Consider the following 23,139-nt stretch of genomic DNA (forward strand, 5'->3'; position numbering starts at 1 on the left):
GCTACAAAGGCAGCACATACTATCAAGATCTATAATAATAAAAGGGTAATATATTAATTAGACTGGAAGTCTTCCAGACAACATCCTGGATGACCTTCCTGATGAAGGCGGGGCCAGAGGGAAGCCAGCCTGGGTCCCAGGTGCCTACGAGTGGCTGGAAGGAAGCAGCCCGGGTCCTGGGTGCCAGAGGGAAGCAGGTGCCAGCAGCCGGGAGAAGGAAGGCCTACTCTTGCACGAGTTTTTGTGCGTCGGGCCTCTAGTTTAAAGATAATAGCTTTCTTTACACAGCATCAAGAGTATTGGCCTGAATTAAGTCTCAGCCAACAGCCAGAGACAAATCTCTGATAAGTATGTGGAATCCATAGAGGTAGAGTGATCTAAATGAGTGAAGTGGCTGTGGTTTAATCTGATGGCATATACTTAATGTTTGCTTTTTTAAAATATTAATTTCACTCTTATCCTCTGAACTATTACAACACCCAGATATCGTATCCCCTGTGTACCTAAGAGCATACTTACTAAGTAGTAAATAAATATTGTTCAATAAATAAAATGTTGCTGGATATTTCATTATATTTTTTGACCTGAGATTCTCACTTCTGGGAATTTATAGTAAGGGACTGATTTAACAGTAGCAAAAACTACATCTGGAAGATGTTTGTTGTGGTATTATATGAAACTAGAGGCCCAGTGCATGAAATTCATGCACGGGTAAGGTCCCTAGGCCTGGCTGGCGATCAGGGCCAATCAGGTTCTCCTCCTGCCTGCCTCCTTCTTCCCTTGCTCCCTCAGCACCATGTTCTGTGCCACCCCCTGGTGGTCAGCATATGTCATAGTGAGCAATTGAACTCCCGGTCTCCTGATGGAACTCCAGAGGGGAGATTTCACATATTAGCCTTTTATATAGAGAGAATACAGAATAAATTAGAAATAATTTCAATAGCAAACAACATAAAGAAAAATTCAGCAATTTATGGTACAGCAATATGGAAATCGATTTAAAAGCTAAAGGAATACATTAACTTAAAGTGGAAATAAGAAGCAATGCAAAAACTGATGTATATAAATTGTATGTTTTTAATTGCCTGCTTTAAAATGTGTTTTGATGTTATTATAATGGTGCTTTTGAAATACATTCATTACTCCATTATAAAAAACACTATACGTTTTAAAACAAAGAAGAATATACAAAAAAAATAATACAGGAAGTAAGTTCCTTATTCAGAAAAAAACAACATTAGTTTACCTTCATATATAATACAATCTTATATGAAGTATAACTAAATTACTTTATATATTTCTTTATAACCATCTTTTCATTTAAAATTTAAATTAACATAGTAATAGTCAGAAAATGCCATCTAAATGCATGAATTTAAATGGCTTTGAACATTCCATCAATATCCATACTATGATATAGTTATTTAAATATTTATTTATCTAAATAATTAGTTTTAAGTTTCTACATATAGAAATAACTTGGAATAAATATTCTTTGATATAAGCCTATTTTTATATTTTTTATTATTTCTGTAGGAGTGACTCTTGGAAATTTTGTATTTGACAAAAAGGTATCTATTTTTTAAGCTTTTGCTGGATATCATCCAATTGCTTCCAGAAAAATACATAAAGTTCCATTACATTAAGTGACATAAAAAAGTTCCTGTTCCATTGCTAACTACAGATACTTCTGATACATGAAGATTTTATTTATGTTTTTTTTTCCCTAAAATCTTTGTTATACTATTCACATTAGATTTAGCCCATATGGGATTTATTTTTGTGTGCTGTGTGGGGTAGATTAAGATTCTTTTTTTGAAGTATAGGAGGATATTATGGTGATTAAAATTTTAAATTTGTTCCAGCATCATTTATAGAAAGTTCCATCCTTTCCCTACTGCATTACAGATGCATTTAGTAAAAAAAACAAACCCAAAACAAAAAACAACAAAGAAGCTCAGGTGATTATATACATGAAATTTTTTCTGTTCTCTTTCATCAGCCTATTTTCCTCCTTGCTCTAGCAATGCATTGTCCTCATTAATATATCTTTGAAATCAGTCTTAATACCTGAGAGCATAGATCTTTAAGTTTTTCTTCTTTTTCTTTTTTAAGATTACCTTGGTAATTGCTGCTTCTTTGCATTTTCATATGAATTTTAGAATCAGCTTATAATTTATGGCTTTCATTTTTTATCATGAGAAGCCAGCTGTTACTCCTATTGTTACTAATTTTCAGTAATGTGCCCTCCCCCCACCCTCCACAGCCTGAAGATCTTCATTTTGACTGTTTTTCAACAGTTTACAATGACAAACATAATTTTATTTAGATTTGCATGTTATAACTTTTAATCTTTGTATAAATTGTCTATTGGGACATTTAATTTTGTGGAATATATTATGGTGATTGAAAGTTGTCATAGGTATAATAATATATTGGAAAATTTTCTATTTGTGCTTTGTTGTGCTTAAGTTTGGCTTAAAAATTTTATTTGTAAAAATAATTTATGTGTCATAAACTAGTAAAACTACTCAACTATACAAGAAACTGTAAGGGGAAAACGAAAACATCCACAGTCCCACCCTGCAGAGACAAGCACCTTTCCCTGCACGGGAACATTATTCCCGGCATCTTTCTGTGTGTACAAACTGAGGGAGCAAAATACAGACAGACGTCCTGGGGCTGGAGAGTGTTACCCATTAGTTCCCACTGCAAAAGAAAACCCAGGATTTCACAAATGTGATTGAGCATCTGTGTGGGGCTTTTGAATTGTCAAATTGCTTTCAGAACTGCCACTCCATTTGAATTGTACCATGACATGCGGAGCATGCAAGGGACTTATTATCATAAAAACAGAGATGATGAAACAGGCATAAGAGGCGTTGATGTCCTGGCAAGGGCTGATCTGGGTTTATGAGTCATGCTTCAACATGGAATGTGTTCTTAGAGTGTGAGGGGCAGCAAAATATGGCAACCTAAAATATGTCTCTTTGGCACATTGACTATTTTGGGCTTTAGTCACCTGGAAAAAAAGTAAAAGCAGAGAGAGGTTTTTCTGAACTCTCCTTATCTGCATTAAGACACATCCCACAAAAGAAATTCAGTTGTCATAAATTCCCTCCCAGGAGTTGCATCAACCAGGAAGACTGACTCATCACAGGAGTGGAGACTAGAAGGCAACACCACACCAGAAACTTTATCACGAACTGTCATACTCCCATCTGTTCTGCTCAGAGCCCATTCGCCTTCCCTAAAAAATCATTCTTCTCCCCTGAGAGGCCTACATGCCCCTCCCATGAACAACGATTGCTACATGGGCACGCAGGACCTTATTTCCTCCTCATTATGGTGACCAGACCATGTGCATCCTTCATGTTGAAAGGAACCAATCCATTTCGACAGCCAGAATTCTCCATTTACATAATGGCCTAACCAATCCCAGCTTATTTACCTGATATTCTTTATTTAAATGGAAGACCTTAATGGGAATAATTCTTCTGGTTGCGCCCTTTATAATCCTTGGGGTTTTTTTTGTTGTTGTTTTTGTTTCCTGTGGAGAATAATTTAGGTTGTTACCTGAATCTCTGCCCTAGATTACAATCTCTCCTTTGTTGAAATAAAAGCTTTTTATTCTTTATTACAGCCTAAATTGTTTGTTGCTGTTAAATAACATTACCTGTTTTATCCTGGGTCACTAATTTAGTTATCAGCATTCAATCTCTGGAGAGTAACCTTTACAAAGTTAATATATATATATATATATATATATATATATATATATATATATATGTAACCATTTTAACTGTTTTTATAATTTTGTGTTATTTATTAGGTTTAGAGCAGAAGATCAAGAGAGAAAATGACATTAAAAATGTCTTTGAAAATATTTTGCTTATGTTATTTTCTGATCCTGTGAAATCATTCCTGCCATATAAAATGAAAGGGACATATTTTAAGTAATAGCCATTTTTATTTGATATAGCTAAAGCAATCTTATTTTATGGTCCCTTGGTATAATTTATCCTAATATCTGTGATAGTTATTAAAAAACTTCTATTTTCCAAAAAATAGCTACAACTTTAGGAAAAAGGATACTAAAGGAAAATTAAATGTAATTAATTTATCATATAATACTAGTTTTTAAAAAGAATATAAAGACTTTCTCCTGAAAACATTTTTCTTCAAGTGATATATAATTTATGTGTGTGTGTATATATATATATAAAATATGTTTGTTGTTGCCGTTAATCTTCACCAGAGGATATTTTTCCATTGATTTTTGGAGAGAGTGGAAGGGTGGGGGAGAGAAACAAGAAAGAGAAACATCTATGTGAGAGAGACACAGCAATTGGTTGCCTCCCACATACACCCCGACCAGGGCCGAGGACCAAACCTGCAACTGAGGAATGCCCTTTACCATGCCTTGACCAGACTTGAACCCAGGACCCTTCAGTCCCAGGGCCAGCGCTCTATCCACTGAGCCAAACCAGCTGGGCTACATAGAAATGTTTTTGTACTTAACTACAAAGTACACATTTTTATTCATTTACCTTTTCCAACTCCACACTAATCTTAGGCAATTTAATGTCCATCACCAGGTCATAGAAGATTGTTTTCACCTAATCTGATGCTTCCAACAAAAGGGAAACACACTTTGTAGTTAATCTCTCCTTAATATAGGCATGAGAAAATGAAATGTACATTGTAAAGGGGAAGAAGTGGTTTCTAGCTGCCTTCATTGATTAAAAAAATGAGGGTTTTTTTTTATGTCAAAGGAATCACAATTCATTTCATCAAATGTCAGTGTATTCAGGAATATTTTTGCTGTTTCTTTTTTAATCTGGAGATTCCCTAGTAGATATGAGAATTTTTAAGTATGAAATGACAATAATGAGTGTCATAGAAATTTAAACTAAAACCTAAGGAGCTTAAATACTTTTGACTCTGTTTTTGTTCATCAGTTTATGCTGTTCATTATATTCCACAAATGAGTGAGATCATGTGGTATTTATCTTTCTCTGACTGGCTTATTTCACTTAGCGTAATGCTCTCCAGTTCCATCCATGCTGTTGCAAATGGTAAGAACTCCTTCTAGATCCAGAAAAAGAGAAGTATCAATCAGATCATCAAACCTCAGAGGGAAGGTAGGGGAGGGTGGGGGTAAGGGGGAGAGATCAACCATAGGACTTATATGCAAGCATAGAGGCCTAGCCAATGGACACAGACAACAGGGGGGTGAGGGCATGAGTGGGGGGGATAGGAGGTAACGTGGGGATAAGGACACATATGTAATAACTTAATCAATAAAAAATTTAAAAAAATAAATCACCTATGTGTATTGCAAAAAAAAAAAATGCTGAATGCATTCAAATAAAATATGTAGCCATAGTTAAAACAAATAAATACTTTTGACTCATATCTATGTTAAGAATCACTAAGGTTATTTTTGTTAAGCTTTGGATTTTCTTCTTTCACATTTATTTGAGAAACCCTTGGGGCTAAAGCATCTGTAAATATAAATTGGGATGTTACAGTGTAGTCTTTGGGACACACATTTTAAATCAGTTTACTATGCATCTAAGCACAAGAAAAATGTGGACTTTTCTTCCCTGAGGTAAACAGATGGTGGCAGAAACACTGAGAATACTTTGGATATGAATTATTGTTGAAAGTATGAAATTCTATATTGTCAAATAAGCATATTTATACCATTTCAATTTAAATGATCACAGTTTTAGTGCTTTCCATTTTCCTCTTATATTTATTAAAATTATTGTCAAACTTTTTATTTTAAAAGACAGTCTTTGTAATAGATTACTTTCATATTGAAGTTGGGAGTTTTATTGGTTAGAACAGCCTGAAACTTAAGAGAATAAAAATAATTTTTTCAAATAAACTTCCTCTGTAGGGATTGCCCAGAGTATGGGAGCTTGCAGCAGAATCTGAGTGATGGTAGAACACATTTACAAAATATACATTTGGGTTTACCCTGGAAGGAAACACTGGATTTTCAGTGGCAAATAGGAACAGATTTGAGAATCAGTGGAACAGAGCAGTGAGTAGAGGGAAGTAAAAACAAATAAAATAAAACAAAACAAAACAGCCTCCCTCTGTCCCCCCCTCATCCACACACATGCAGATTCTAAACAACATGTCAAAGTGTGCAGAGCTAGCAGGACAATAGAGGATGAGCTTCATCTGTCCAGGAGATGGTGGAGGAATTTAAGCAAAAAAACAGGTGGTAAGCACTAACTAATGTACAATTGAGGATCTAAGACTAAAATAAATGGGTAGTAAGGAGAGGAATGTGTCTTTGTTGTATAGTTCAACAAGTATTGTAGAAATATTGTAGCAAAGAAAAATGGGAGAAGAGAAAGAAGGGAAAGCAGAATTATCTCTATTTGATTGTCTCTGAGATAAAAGATGGAAGTAATGGAAATACATTGGAAATAAAACAAAACAGAAAACCAGAAGATGCCAGAGTAAGGAAAAGAGGCGTATCAAAACTGTGTAAAGACATTAACATAAGTTAACCACTAGAAAAAAAAGTGTTAAGCTTCTTAAATACCAGAAGAAGTTCAAACCAAACCAAACACATTTATAAAAGAAAAAAATCAGAAACGACCCATTTTGTGACAGACCCACAGTAAATATTACATTTAAAAAAGCCAGAACAACTGAGGGCAAGCATAAATGCATTATATAAATAACTATAATTGAAGTCACACCTAAGAGAAGAAGGATTTCAGATTTGCACAAAAAGCAAAACCCAGCTGTATGCACTATTCAATAAATATATCTAAAAGTGATTTCAAAAGCCTAACAACAACAAAAAATGCCAGGGTCACCTGACAAACAAAATGTAACCAGTGCTTGTGATCGTGATGTGTGACGTGGCACAATTAAGCACAAAAAGCGTTAAAAAAAGAAAAAGCATTCATTATAATATAAAAAGGACATTTCATAATTAAGATACAAAAATTTATAAATCTGTGCACCAAATAACATCCTGGCCACCTTAATAATATTGAAACCAAAGGGGATGTAAGGAAAAGCAGAAATAAACTAGAAAGTATAGAACCTTGATTTACCTATCTTAATCTAAGAGTAACAAGTCTATTAAAGAAATTGAACATATAGAAAACATAAATAGCATAATCGGTAAGAAAGATTTTTTAATGAACACATATATACTACTATTGAGGAACAAATATCTATGAATACACTTATTTCAAGTGCTCATATATGTATATATATATTTATTATTTCAAGTATTCATATATATGTGAAGATATATATATATATACACATATATGTATATATATTTATTATTTTAAGTATTCATATATATATGAAGATATATATATATGTATATATATATACACACACATGAATGTATATACCTTCTTTGAAATGCTTATGGAATACTTGTGAAAATCAATTTATTTAACTCTTATGTACCTATGTCTAAATCATAGCACACACACACAAAAAAAAAACTTCAATAGCCCTACAGGCTTGGCTCAGTGGTTGAGTGTCAACCTATGAACCTGGAGGTGATGGTTTGATTCCTGGTCAGGGCACGTGACTAGACTGTGGACTCGATCCCATGTGGGCATGCAGGAGACAGCCACTCAGTGATTCTCTGTCATCATTGATGTTTCTATCTTTCTCTACAGTTACCTTCCTCTCTGAAATCAATAAAAATATATTAAAAAAAACCACAGCTTTAATAAGGACTGTGATATAAAAATCATACAAACAACATCTTGATGGTAATGCAATTAAAACTAGAAATTAAGAACAAAACAAAATAAAAAGATACTTTTACCTGACAATTAAAAAATTAATGTCTACTAAATATTTCTTTAATCAAGGGCAAATACAAACTAAACTTACAATTATTTCTAGAAAATAATTATCATGAACTCTTTATATATAAAAATTCATAGGATGGCTAAAATAATGGTCATAGGAAAATGTATAGGTTTAAGTAATATATTAACAAAATGAGAGACTAAAAATAAACAAATTAAATACAATTCAAAAATTTAGAAAAAAATGGTAAGATGTTAGGATTTAAAATCTGAAATTAGGGAGTTTGAAAACAGAAACAACACAACTGATACATAAATTCCAACGTTGATTCTTTGATAAATTGCAAAATAAGACAATCTACTAGGTAAACTGGCCATTAAAATAGGTGACCAAATACAGAAAAAATAAGAAATTAAAGGAGATGATGTTTAAAATAGAGCAACTAAAAATCACAAAAGTAAACTTATATAGTTCTATGCAAACAAATTTTAAAACCTACAGGAAGTGGGTAACACTAAGATGGTGATAAAAAGGGAGGGCCCATTGAAACTGGATAAAGAATACAGTGATACAAGTGGGTATCTGAGCAAATTTTATATACTATCTACTTTTGAACTAGAGGAATGTTACACATGAGAAAACATGGAAGTCTTAGCAGCTGTGATAATAAACAATTACAACAGACTCTAAAACATTGAATAAATAAAACTGAATCTTGAGAAAAATTCTAAAAGGAGAGGGAATGGGAGAGAGATAACAAATGAACACCTTGAGTCAGCAAAGCTTGAAGCCAGATATCTATCCACCCCTGGGCTTTTGAAAATGATCTGAGCTGTTATATTTCATTTGTAATACTGAGCAGCTTTGAATTTTCTTTCTTTAAATGCATATTAGAGCTTAGACTATGAGGGTTTATTTTGATAAAGTTTGAATTGTATCTATATCTCTCATTTTCATGTATCCTGTTTACATGTAGAAAAAGTGATTATCAAGATTACAATTTATTCTCCTAGTAAGTTAAGTGTTTGAATGGAAAGTGTTGAATTATTATGCACATATGTATACAGACATCTATAAAATAATTCTAAAACATTATATTTGGCACCCAGTTTTCAAAAGGGAGAAAATTTCCCAAGTACCATGCAATTCCCTGCAATTTCCCAAATACTATGCAATACTTGCTCTCAGTAGCCTGACCTGGGTGAAGGTGCTGGGGCTGACCAGCAGACCCTGAGTGACAGATGAATGATTACTCTTGATACAAGATTGCTGTAAAAGAGAGGGCTAAGGGACTGCCTGGCTATAGGAACCAGACAGTCTCATTCACCTGCCTCTTCAGGCTTTTATTGTAACAGCAGTTTGATATAGTTTAACTTTTAGATACAATCAGTAGGGTAAGCATTCTTGGGAGGACACATGTGTCTGCAGTGTCCTTTAAGCAAGGGCATCTAGAGATTAAGCATAAAGATTCCAGAAAACACCCAAGAATCTGCATGTGCACAGACTGGTTTGGAAAGGTCAAGGAACAATTAGTGGTGGTCGCCTTCAGCCCACTCCCCTAGGGGATTTTGATAAACAGGGGCAGCCACCTTCAGCCAACTCCCGTAGGTCGGAATTTCCTCCTTACAAACTTTCCAACCAGGTCTCCTGTGCTTCCCCACATGAAGGTATTTCATTGTTGATATATAAAAGCAGCTGATAGTGTAAAAGACATCAACAGACACGTGGTCAATACCAGATTTTTAGAAGGTAGATTTCCCCAAAGTATACCTTGTGATTTTCATGTCACATCAAAAAGTAACTCTGGATCCAAATTGCTCTTTCTATATAAGTACTTCTATAACTATCACTGAGAAGTTAGTCCAGGGATCCTGCTCAGGAAATAGAGTTTGAAGTTTCAGCAATAGATGTTGTAAAATATATGGTTGCCTGAGCAGGGAGAAAGCAGCTATGTACCTCAGAGAAGTTAACACTAATTGCTCTGAGTAGAGGTAATAACAAGGACACCTATTATGGGAACTCAGACACTTGCCCCTTAAACCTACTTTTCAAGATAGCGTTAAATAGTGGGAAGTAAACAAAATTTCCTTTTCTTCTTCTCATATACTAAATCAATTAATTTATTTAGGCAATAGAACTATTCTTGCTCCATTTCCCTCTCAAATGCTTTGCCTGCAATACTCCAGGCAATTCCAGCCCTGAATTTCTCTTGAGAATACAGTTCATGCTGAGAAATGCTGCATTTTCGACATGTTTGGTAATATAGAGAAATAGATACCAGAGTCATATAGTCTCATTTGATCAATATGTAATATACATTTAAATTGCAGACAATCTGAAACTTTAATATGAAGCTCCAATATAAAGCTGCTTTCATAAACACAAAACACAAAAAGGTAAGTAAAACTCAAAGGTACCATTGATAGATTTCCTCCCTTCATTACAAATGTAGTGAGGTCATTAGGGGCATTATCTAATAACTTTTTACCCATAGTAAAAACGGAGAATGAAAGATAAAAGTAATGATGGAAGGAAAAAAATAAAGAGGTTAGGAGGCTGGGAGGGAGGGCGGGCTGGAAGAAGGAATGGATAGATGAAGAAAGGCAGGCAGGCACAAAGGAAGGAAAAGAGATGAAAAAGTAAAGTTTTTGAATAATTTTTATCCTTTAGCTTAAGAACAAAATAAGTAAATTGGTTGATCAATCTCATCTGAGGAAAACACCTAAAACAATATTATTTTATTACAAAGTTAAATCATTTAAAAAATAAAGCTCATATACTAGAAGATGTTATTTTGTGGCAATAAAATTATACCAGATTAATTATGTTCTATAATATAAGATAATTTGCATTAAATTATATGCTGAAAATTTTATAGTAAAATAATCCCTTAATTTTTAAAATTTAGAACTGTAATGACAATTTCATTTCAAATGATTTTTTTTATCACTCATATGTGGTTGAAATTCTGGGAAGTTCTGAAAAGCTAAATAATATTCAAACATAGGCATTCTATACTTTTCAGAAATAAGTTTTTAAAATTATGATTCTTCATTCCCTTATGTTAGTTTTGATACCAGCAAGACTTCTTTTTTTGAAAAGAACAAGATTTTCTGGTTTAACTTTGAAGATTAAATAGTATAAATGTGAACATGTAGCTACAGAAATCACCTAGTTTTATTCCTCAGGTTACTGAAACCTTTTTTTTTTTTTTTTTTTTTTTTTTTTGAGGATATGACATAATTTAGTGACACACAGTTCCTTTGCAATTGACTGGTTGAAAAATGATAGCTGCATTTGTGATTTAATCTATAAAGAATATGTAGGTTGCATTTTGCAAAGACTATTTGCAAAATGTAAAAAATTATTTACTCTTCAGATAATACCCTCTGTAATGCATTTTTGCAAAGTTTCCCTGTAAATTGATAAATTGTTCATGTCAGATTTACAACATTGTTAATGCCAAATATATCAGTATTTGATGTTGTAGAATTCTCCATCGTTGTTTCACTAGCTAAGAGAATTCTACTCTAAGCTGTTACACTAAAACTCAGTGATGTTTTCTGGCATGGCAAAGAGCAACAGAATATTAACCCGATTAAACATTTACAAGCACATAACTGCTTTCTTACTCCATACAGCAGTGATTTTCAACTGGTGTTCCACGGCACACGGGTGTGCCACAATAATTTTTAAAACGTGCAATACCTCACTCTTCAGTCAGGACCACTGATCTCTTTTCCTTTTGATTCTAAAATAAAGAAAATATAACAACAGCCAGCATAACAATAGCCATCCAGTGTGACTAAATAAAATTTATACCTTTTTTCAGATCAGCAAAAATATATTATTTTGGGGTGCAGCTGACTTTTATTTTATTTTCTTATTTATTGTTATTATTATTATTATTATCATCATCATCATTTTTTAATTGATTTCAGTGAGGAAGGGAGAGCGAGAGAGAGATAGAAACATCTATGATGAGAGAGAATCATTGATTGCCTCCCTCCTGCACGCTTAATACTGGGGATGGAGCCTCAACTTGGTCATGTGCCCTGACCAGGAATTGAACCATGATGCTCAACCATGGACTATACCTACTGGGCAGTGCAGCAGAATTTTAGTTATTAGTTTATTTGTGCTACGAGATGAAAAAGGTTGAAAATCACTGCAATCGCCATCTTTTCTCTTTCTTTTTTTAAAAAATTAATCTTTATTGTTGAAATTATTACAGATGTCACCCTCCCCCTGCCCCCCCCCCCATTGTCCCCTTCCAGCCTGCTCCTGCCCCTTCCCCAGGCCATCACTCCACCATTGTCTGTCCATGGGTTATGTATATATGCATATAAGTTCTTTGGTTAATCTAATTCTGCTTACCTCACCCCCCTTCTCTCTGAAATATAGTCATCTTTTCTGAGTAACCGAGCTGTAACTACCTTGTGCAGAAAAATTCTATGATGTTCCTAATAGAGTATATTCCTGCACTTGAGGATGTCATTATCACCCATCCATCAACCATAGTGAAGTTATGAAACTTCATATTACCAGAGGCCTTGACATTACATTGCTCACTGTTTGTTCTACTTGTCAGCACTTTATGTCACTAATGGACAGGGAGTCATATTCAAAATCTCATTTTTTCTTATAATGGAGATATGTTTTTTCCCATTCAATCATCATTTCATGTGGTTTATAATAAGCCTGAGGGTAAACAGCCAAATCTGGGCAATAAGGTCTGTTGAGCTTGACTGAAGAATGGTATTAGATGAAGGAGCTAATTTCTGTGCCCTGATAATGCATTATTCTGTTATGTTTATGCTTTGCAGCTAATAATAAAGAAGAGTCTTGAAATGTGATAATGTATTTGAATTTTTGTTAACTTACACTAAGTAGTTATAAAAGAAAAGTTATTAATTTATTCAAAATAATTGGATACTATTGAGGGATACTACAACTTATTATTGCAGGTAAATTGATATTTATTATTAGAAGAAAAAGTCTCCAAAACTCCTGCTATAAAGACAAGTTTCATATATATAGATATTTTATTTTATTTTATTTTTTCGTTAATCCTCACCTGAGGATATTTTTTTTCTACTGATTTTTTGAGAGAGTGGAAGGGAGGGGAGAGACAGAGAGAAACATAGATGTGAGAGAAACACATCGATCGGTTGCCTCGCGCACAAGCCTGCAACCAAGGTACATGTCCTTGACTGGAATCGAACCCGGAACCCTTCAGTTTGCAGGCTGACAATCTACCCACTGAGCCAAACTGGCTAGTGCTAAAGACAAGTAATATTTAATATAAATACTGTGTTTTTTTTTAATGGCATCTTAAAGGAACCAAACAACATTCTTAGCTAATCAACCCTGTTTTCTGCATGAATGACAGGCTGTGCTGGTTAGAAATGACTAGAAAAATTTTTCTTTTGAAAATGAGAATTAGGTTAAAGCTAATTTTCAAGTGTTCCCTGAAAATTCCACTTGGCTAATCTGGTAAAAAGAGATGATGCAGCACCTTCTAATGATTCTACTTAATAGCAGCTCTGCTTTGGCTCACAGTTCATGGGCTAAACTTACCACTTTTATTCTTTAGAAGGAGAGAGAAATATTGATAATAGTTTTGAATCAGATAGGCCAGAGATTGTACAATAACTAGGGGCCTGTGCCTTGTTTGCCTGGGGACCAGACTGGTACTTTATTAGGGCAATTGGATGTATGTGAGAAGTGACTATTTTCTCAATTTAAGTTTGTATATTGGAGATTTTTCAGTGTTGTTTTTTTTTCCAATCATCAAATATGATTATGGATAGACCTCAAAAATGAAAGAATGAGAGGCAATGTTGATAATGAATTGTATAAGGGTGTGTAGTGGGTTGAATGGTGACCTTTAAAATAATATATCTATGTCCTAACCCCTAGAACCTACAAACATCTTATTTGGAAAAAGGTCTTGCAGATGTAACTAAGTATCTTGAGATCATCCTGGACTATCCTGGTGGTCCCTAAATCCAATGACAAATTCCTTATCAAAGACACACAGAGGTGAGAAACAGAGAGAAGAGAAGGCCTTGTGAAGACGAAGGCAGATTGGAGTGATGCAGCCTCAAGCCATGGGACCCCTGGAGATGCCAGAAGCAGGAGGCGTAAAGAAGGATTTCCCACCTACAGTCTCCACAGTGAAACCACCCTGCTGATACCTTGATTTCAAACTTCTGGCATCCAGAGTGACGGGAGAATACATTTCTGTTTAAAGCCCCCAGTTTGTTGTCATTTGTTACAGCAGCCTAGGACATGAATACAGGGTGATGTGGTCACCACAGTTTTTCTTTTCTGAAGCTCCAGAAGGGCTGATGAAGGAGGCCTCATGACACATACATATTTGCACACCTGAGTCTCCTGGGAAAAGCAGCATTGTTTAAATGCACAGTCTATCCAAACCACACTTTCCCCCAACCAAGGGTTTAACATCTAGGCAAGTGCACTTGGAGGCAGCCCTCACACAACTTTGTGATAAGTTCTTTGAGGCTTGGATAGATAATGGCCTATAGTAAATGGATATGTTGAGAAAGTGAAGGAAGACTTTGCATTTCCCTTTGGAGCTGTTTGGATTAGAATAGACAGGATTTTCATATTTTTGTCTTTATTTTTCTGTTATACATTTTAAATAATATTTGTGATTTCTTCTTTGAAATTACCAAATTACATTTGTTTAGTTTCTTAGGTAATTTGTTGTCAGTTTCCAAGTGTATTCTATTACGGCTAGAGAATTTACCCTTTAGTTGTTGGTTTTGTATTTTTTGAGATTGCTGTTAAGATAAACATATGGTCAGTTTTCTGTATGCTCTAAATAAATTTAAAAATAGTATGTACTCTCTTTTTGTTCAGTGCAGAATTGTTTTGTGATTAAAATCTTCTATGTCCAGTGTTAGGAGGAGTTGCATTACTTGTCTTGGCTTCCAAGAGAAGTGTGTACAACCTTCCATTATGAGGGTGGGTTTACTAATTTCTTCTTGTAATACTATCAACTTTTTTCTTACAAGTTTTATAGTCATATTGATAATTCACCATCTAATTAATTGCTGTATAATCTTTGAAATGTTTCTTTGATCAACATGTAAAATCCTTGTTATTGCTTTTAATGATTTTTCACTTTAAATTCTATTTTTTCTAATATTAGTTTGATTACATCAACTTTATTTTGGTTAGTATTTAATGGGTATTTTTTGTCCCTTTACATTTAAGTTTCACTCTTGTTATAATTCTACACCTAAAATCTTTAAATGTCTGATTTGAGTGGTAAATTCTAGGAAACTCTAGTTGATTATTTTTTTTTCAAATCTTATTTCTTCTTTGTTTTTAATATCTTCACCTTTTATAATCTCCTCTTAGATGGATTCATCAACCTTGTGTCTCTCCTTAATTTCTCTTATTCTTTGCTTATTGGTGCAGCCTTCTTGTAAAACATTCCTCAGTTCAGTGTCAAAACCTGGTAATTAGTTCTTTAAGAGTGTCTATTTAGCCTTTTGTGCCATCTATTTGAGTATTTATTCAATAGTGTCTTTCACAAAATCTCTAATAGGTTTATTTTCATGACTATTTTTTGTTTCATTAACATGTGTCATCCTTTATCTCTCTAATGATATTTATAATGACTATCCTAATTTCCTAGTGTTTTTTTTAACGGTAGGTCAAACTTTCCTTTTGTAGATTTTAAAATTACTCTTTTAAATAGTTTTTTTTCTTAAATATTTTGGATGGTGTATTTATCTTCCATGAAATGATTCCCCTTAACTTTCCTTAGTTAATTTTTGCTAAGGAAAAATTATACCTTCTGGCTTATACCTGTAATCTTAGGCATGCTACTTAAATCTTATGTGAAGTCTTTGACATGACTATGTGTTTATTAACTCTAGTATATATTTTCTAATAGCTCTATAGCTCCTATGGAAAGGCAGACATTTTATTATATATTTAATCCATCATCTTGAAATTTTTAATGGCATGAACATTTAAGTCAGATTATTTTCAATAAAATAAAAAATAACAAATATATTGTTAAATATTATTTACCCTTTTACTATAATCTTTATAAATTAATAACAAATCTATCACTAATTACTATATAATCAAATACTTTATAGTAGAGGCCCAGTGCATGAATTCGTGCACCAGTGGGGTCCTTCGGCCTGGCCTGAGGGATCAGGCCGAAACTGGCTCTTCAACATCCCCCAAGAGGTCCTGGATTGTGAGTGGGTGCAGGACAGTCTAAGGGATCCCACCAGTGCACGATCAGGGCCTGGGAGGAATGCGGGAGGTTGGCCAGCTGGGAAGGGACCGCGGGAGGGCTCCAGGGCATGTCTGGCACATCCTGCTCAGTCCCAATCAGCCGGACCCCAGCAGCAAGCTAAGCTACTGGTTAGAGTGTCTGCCCCCTAGTGGTCAGGGCATATCATAGCAAGCAGTTGAGCAGCCTTAGAATATCATTAGCATATTACGCTTTGATTGGTTGAATGGACAAGTGGATGACTGGAGATTTAGCATATTAGGCTTTTATTATATAGGACTAGTAGCCATGTGCATGAATCCGTGCACCGGTAGCTCTTTGTGAGACCAGGCTGCTCTGCATCCACTGCCCAGAGGCTCTCCACGGCCCAGAGGCCCATCCGTGCCTCGGCCTGGCCAGAGGCCCATCTGTGGCTGGGAAATGCAAACGACTTCCTTCCCTGTTCTCAGGAACTCCGATAAAGGGCTTCCTTCCTCTTTCTCAGCCAGCTTTCACCCCTGTGCCTCTGCCACCAGCCCCTCCTGTCACACTATCCTTCACCCCCTCCACCCTCTGGCTGCCCGGACTAGACCTTGCCCGGGACTTGGGGGCCACTCGACTCTGCTCAGCCTGCCAGTTCCTTCTCTTCTTACACAAGCGTTCCATGCCCCGGCCTGGCCAGAGGCCCATCCACAGCTGCAGTGACAAAGTAAGCATTCCGCCAGAACACTCACACTGCCCGCTCTCAGTGGCCACTCCCCTCACCCCCCAGGACTGGGTGCCTCCATCTTGTGGCTATGGGCGCAGCCATCTTTGTGACAGAGTGAAGGTTAATTTGCATATTACCCTTTTATTAGGTAGGATTATAGTGCACTAAAAGTAAGTGCCTTGATAATGTTGCTCTTACAATTTACTAAACTCAAATGTTTGTTCATATTTATACCCCTTTATTATAATCTTTAGAAAATACTTAATAATAAATTTGTTACCATCAAATTATTAATCATATATTTTCTATTGTACTGCATTAAAAATAAGTGTCTTGATAACTTTGCTCTTACAGTTTACTAAAACCAAAGTTGGTTCACACTTTGGCTTACAGTGCCTTCCAATATATATAATGACACTCTGAGTCAGAGGCCAGGGAAATTGGCATCTTCCATTCTAGCATTTGCTACATTGCCAATGTGAATAAATAGAAACTAGGAAGGTGAGAGCATCAGGAAGTGAGTTAAAAGCAAATAAATTATGTAGAAAACATACCCCTTTATATATATGATGTAATTGTGAATCATAGTTATATTTTTATTTACATTAGTAGCAATCTCATTTGCTTGCCCATGAGATAAAGGCTGCCAAATATGACCATTGTAAATGACACAGTGGTTCATGAGAGAATATTTATACAGAATTATACACTATCCTAGAATTACCATGCTTTTCTTAAAACATTCATTATCCTGAAAAGATACTGGAACTAGGCTGGGCTTATAAATTACACTGGCATAAGGAGAAAGTAGGATCTTAGAAATAGTGTGGTGCTACAACAAGAATGTCAGCCCAAAGGTTTATCAGAAATCTTCAGAGGATGGGAAAACAATCAAACAGAAAATGAATGCTTTTCATTCTGATACTCTACTACTTCCTGGTGTGTGAAAAGCATTACCTCTGAAAAATTCAAAACACTGTCCAGTGAAAACCAAAGCAAGTACCCCAAAGTCTTTATTACTAGGAAAAATTAAATGATTCTGCCCAATTAATTGTGGGAAAAGAAGGCAGGCAATACAATAAGAAATGTGAAGTAGGCCTGCCTTCATTCTTTCTCAATTACTGCCCTCAATGGCCACTGCTGAAAGCCTGAGTAAAAAAGTCAAGGCAGTCACCACTGGCTCAGTAAACAGACAAGGAAACAAATGAATTGGTGTTGAATATAAAGACTGAGTGCATTGCTCACAGGCATGAAACAGAATTGGGGGAGCCAGGAATGTAGGTGATACGTATTTCATATAATGTTTAAATATTTTTTATTGATTTCTTTAAGGAGAGAGGAAGGGAGGAGAGATAGATAAAGAGAGAGAGAAATAGAGAGAGGGAAAGAGAGAGAGAGAGAGAGAGAGAGAGAGAGAGAGAGAGAGACATTGATGTGAGAGAGAAACAAAACATTGATCGGCTCAGTTGCATCCTGTAGGTACCACAACCTGGATCAAACCCACAACCTAGAATGTGCCCTTACTGGGAGTTAAACCAGGGACCTCCCAGTGCATGGGACATGTTCAACCAACTGAGCCACACCAGCCAGGGCTGTAGGTGATATTTTTGCAATTGCAAGAGTACAGCTATTTAGTATTTTCTCTCACTTCACTTACTGCATGGGGCTTAAAATTTTTTTGAAAAAATATTAGATGGATTCTTCCATGTGAAACTTACCCACATCAGGTATGGTTGCAGAGTAAAAAGACTTCAGAAGGCTGGGGGTTCCCAGATGTGCTTTTATTTGCTGTGGAAACTGGAACAAATAATTGTTTATTTAAGGCTCAATTTCCCCATTTAGAAAATAGGGTAGTATAAATAATTACAGCAGATAATGTGAGGATTATGAAATGGGCTTAGTGCCATTCCTGGGATGTGCCTTAAACCTCCCCCTGTAGTTTATCTCAACTATACATTGCATGCCTGACTTTTTAAAATGATAAGCAGGCATTTGGACATTCTCTGACCTGCTTTTAGCATTTATAACTTATTAATATTCATTTTAATGATATGAGTTTAATTCTCTGCTATTTCTCTATTCATCCCAATCCCAAAAAGGGATTCACTTGACTACTTTTAAATGGACTTTATGCTGCTTGATTAATTAGCTGTAGTTCTCTATTGTGTTCAGAATTTAAAAATTATACTGCTTTTAATATTGGATAGACTATTTGTAGAACCTTTACAAATATATATTTAAGAAAGTTAGAAGACTTGTTTGGAGTCAAAGTTCCAGTCCTAACTCATGTTTAGACATGTAAAGTAAGATTGTTTTTTCCTACTATTAGCTTTGGGTGGAAACACTTACTTCAGAAAAATGCATTTTGGTTAATTTTTAAACTGTAGTGATTGGTAAACTTTGGTATTGAAACAATAAGCTGTGAAGTATTAAATTAATGAGCACAATTCATTAAAATAAGCCTTGTTAATTTTGCTTTTACTTTTCACAGAATCTTGCTATTTATTTATTTATTTATTTATTTAAAATTTAGATTTATCTCAATATTTTGTTTTTCTTAGTTATTCCAAACTTGATTGATGATGATTTTATATTAGTACTAAGTATTGGAATTAAAATTATCATTTATATTTAATAGATTCTTTCTTTCTTCCCCCATCCTGAGGAGCATCTGCCTTCTAATTATCCAGGTACATCTTTAGTCCACACTCACACACACACAAAAAGGAGATGTTATAGTTCACTTTTGCTCACAGGGGGTTATAAACATTGAGGATGTCAGATCTTTCAGTTGTATTTGGTATCTTTTAGGAATAAAGATACCAAATACTTTTAATATGTAGACTTAATGTACAATTTAATTATAAGAGCAGTGCAAATATTAGGATAAGCTCTTTTCTCTAATAGAAAATAAAGTATTTTAAAATAATTTGTTTAAAAGGTTTAAATAGCTTCAGATAAAATTTTTTATAAAATTTTACTAAATTTTAATATTCCTTTATTTAGAGAAAAGATCAAACTAAATTTTATACATTACTAAATAAACCAATGAAGTATTTCCATTTTTCATCTATTTAAATTGAAAAACTATCAAGTATGAATAATTATTCCATTTTTCTTCTCTATTAGCCTTTTTAGTATAATCTTTATTATTCTTTTAATAGTTACCTTGGAGATTATAATATGCACCCTTGACTTATTACAGTGTACCTTAAATTAGTTCATTAACTACTTCCACAAAATGCAAGCATCTTAGAAAATTTTAAGTACATTTTACCTTTGCCATCTTTGTGTTGTTTTTTTTAAAATATATTTTATTGATTTTTTTACAGAGAGGAAGGGAGAGGGATAGAGAGTTGAAAACATCGATGAGAGAGAAACATTGATCAGCTGCCTCCTGCACACCGCCTACTGGGGATGTACCTGCAACCAAGGTACATGCCCTTGACTGGAATCGAACCTGGGACACTTCAGTCTGCAGGCCGATGCTCTCTCCACAGAGCCAAACCGGTCAGAGCCCATCTTTGTGTTTTTGTAATTTATTTTATTTCACCTATATTATAAACTTCTCAGATAATTATTATTGTTGTTTTAAACATTAATTTTATTTAATTTTAGCTGAATCTTTACTCTTTTAGTGCTCTTAATTCTTTCCAGTGACTCCTTGTTTTCGTCGTCTTTAAGAACTAGCTTTGACATTATTTTTATTGCGTACCTATTGGCAATGAGTTATTGCAGATTGTGTATATCTTTGCTAGGTATAGGATTATAGAGGAAAAGAAGAGCTCTCTTTTAATTAAACATTTTAAAGATGCCATTCCTCCTTCAGTAGGAAGGTGGAGGGGGGCGGTAAGAGATCAACCAAAGGACATGTATGCATGCATATAAGCATAACCAACTGACACAGACACTAGGGGGTTGAGAGCATGTGCTGGGGAGTGGGACTGGATGGGGGAAGGTCAAAGGGAGGAAAAGTCGACATATGTAATACTACATGTAACTAGAGGCCCGGTGCACAAAATTCACGCATTTGGGGTGGGGTGGGGTCTCTCAGCATGGCTTGTGCACTCTCATAGTTGGGGAGCTCTTGGGGGATGTCTGACTTCTGGCTTAGGCCCACAGGGAGTGGACCTAAGCCAGTCGGACATCCTTAGTGTTGCCACGGAGGCAGTAGAGGCTCCTGCCACCACCACTATGCTCGCCAGATGTGAGCCCAGCTTCTGGCTGAGCAGCGCTCGCCCTGTGGGAGCACACTGACCACCAGAGGGCAGCTCCTGCGTTGGGCATGTGGCCCCTGGTCATCAGTGCACATCATAGCAACCAGTTGCTCAGCCTTTCGGTGGATTTGCATATTAGCCTTTTATTATATAGGATAATTTAAGCAATAAAAAGAATTATTGAAAATAAAACAAACAAAAAATAAAGATTCCATCTGTTGCCTTTTACTTTTATTCATATCATGGAAAGGTCATTGATCAATTTACTCTTATTCTCTTGAAGGTAATGTAAATTTTTAAAGCATCTGAATTATCTTCATTGTCTTATTGTTTTCCAGAAGTTTAATATGATGTGGCAAGATATAGTTATCTTAGTTTATTTCTTGCTTAGAGTTCACAGTTTCTTAAACCAGTGGGTTAATGTATATCATAAATGTAGGGACATTCTAAGTTATTATTACCCCTTCACATATTGCTTCTTCCCATTCTTTCTATGGGACTTGAGTTGTATTATATCAGAACTATTAACTGTGTTCCACATATTTCTTTTGTTATTGGCATTCTCTTTTCTCTCTGTCCTTAGTTTTGATATTCCCATTTAAATTTATTCCCTGTTCACTAATCCTCTCCTTTACCATGTTAGGTTGTTGTTGAGGCCAACAAATTTATCATTAATTTCAGATATATCATTTTTTCAGTGCTAGAATATCTATTTGATTTTATAGGCTTAAATTTGCCATTGAAATTTTCTATCTTTTCATATCTTAAATAAAGGGAGGTGCTACCTTTTATACTGTCTTTTAACAAAACTCAGACATAGTAACTAAATCATGTGATGAACTTTAACAGTGAATACATGATGTATTATCCTTTAGATGCCCAATATAACAATTGAACATGGAAAACTCACCTTTATCTCTCTCTTTTTAAAATACTTTTTTATTAATTCAGAGAGAGAAGGGGAGAGGGAGAGAGAGATAGAAACATCAATGATAAGAGAGAATCATCAATCAACTGCCTACTGGGGATCAAGCCCACAACCTGGACATGTACCCTGGCAAGGAATTAAACCATGACTTCCTGGTTCATGGGTTGATGCTCAACCACTCAGCCACACCAGCCAGGCAGTCTTTTTCTCTTAAATGCCGATAATATTGTGGCAAATAAAACTTTTTCATCTTATTAAAAGTTTAAAAAATCCAATTAACTTAACCCTTAACTTTGAGCTGTATTTGTTACTTTAAAATAAAATTTATATTAAAGTGACAATAAAAATAAGTAAACATTTATTAACAAAATATGAATATTAAAAGCTAATCATGTTGAATCACATGTTTTGTTCACAGTGTGTGACTGAGAAACACAAATTTTTCAAGGATTATAAGATTTTCAAGATGGGACTATTATATGCAACATGTTATGTTCAATTGATAGTAAAGTATGGTGACAATGAAATATTTTTAACACATTTAATATAATAAATTAAGATGTACTCAATATTTATTAAAGGTTTACTCATTTAAAATTAACCTCAAAATCAATATTTAGGAGTATTTAGTATTTGGTTTTAAGACATTTTTATAGACTTTTAAATGTAATGATTATTATTTTTCATTAATAAACCAAAACTATGGACATATTATAGCTAACATTTTTAATGAATGTTGATTTTATGGTGACAGTAATGAAAACCAGACAGGTTTAATAATCTAACTAGAAGTTGAATGTAAAATACCTTACCAGAAACAACAAAAAAATTCTGATGCTTAATTTGTTGTAAACATAATTACTTTTGTTCAAACAAATGATGAACAAAAGCAGAGGAATTGATGCATTGCCAAATACTGCTTTTCCCCAAGATGAAAATAATTTTTACAAAAAGAAATTACGTATTATAGGTTGCTCAGCTCTTGCTGTGATAGTATCACTCACCCACATGGAGTACACCACAAAGAAATGTGTTTTGTCTTTGTTGTTGCAGTTTCTAATTTGAAAGATAAAAGTTTTCTCATAACATACAAAGGCATATTTATGCTGCTTTGGAAAAGCAGAGGCTGTGACTTTTTAACGCCAAAACAATTGAATAAAAATGAATGATATAGTCAATTAACTAGTTGTTTTATCTGTAT

This window comes from Myotis myotis, unplaced genomic scaffold (genome assembly GCF_014108235.1).
Source record: "Myotis myotis isolate mMyoMyo1 unplaced genomic scaffold, mMyoMyo1.p scaffold_m19_p_7, whole genome shotgun sequence".
NCBI lineage: Eukaryota > Metazoa > Chordata > Mammalia > Chiroptera > Vespertilionidae > Myotis > Myotis myotis.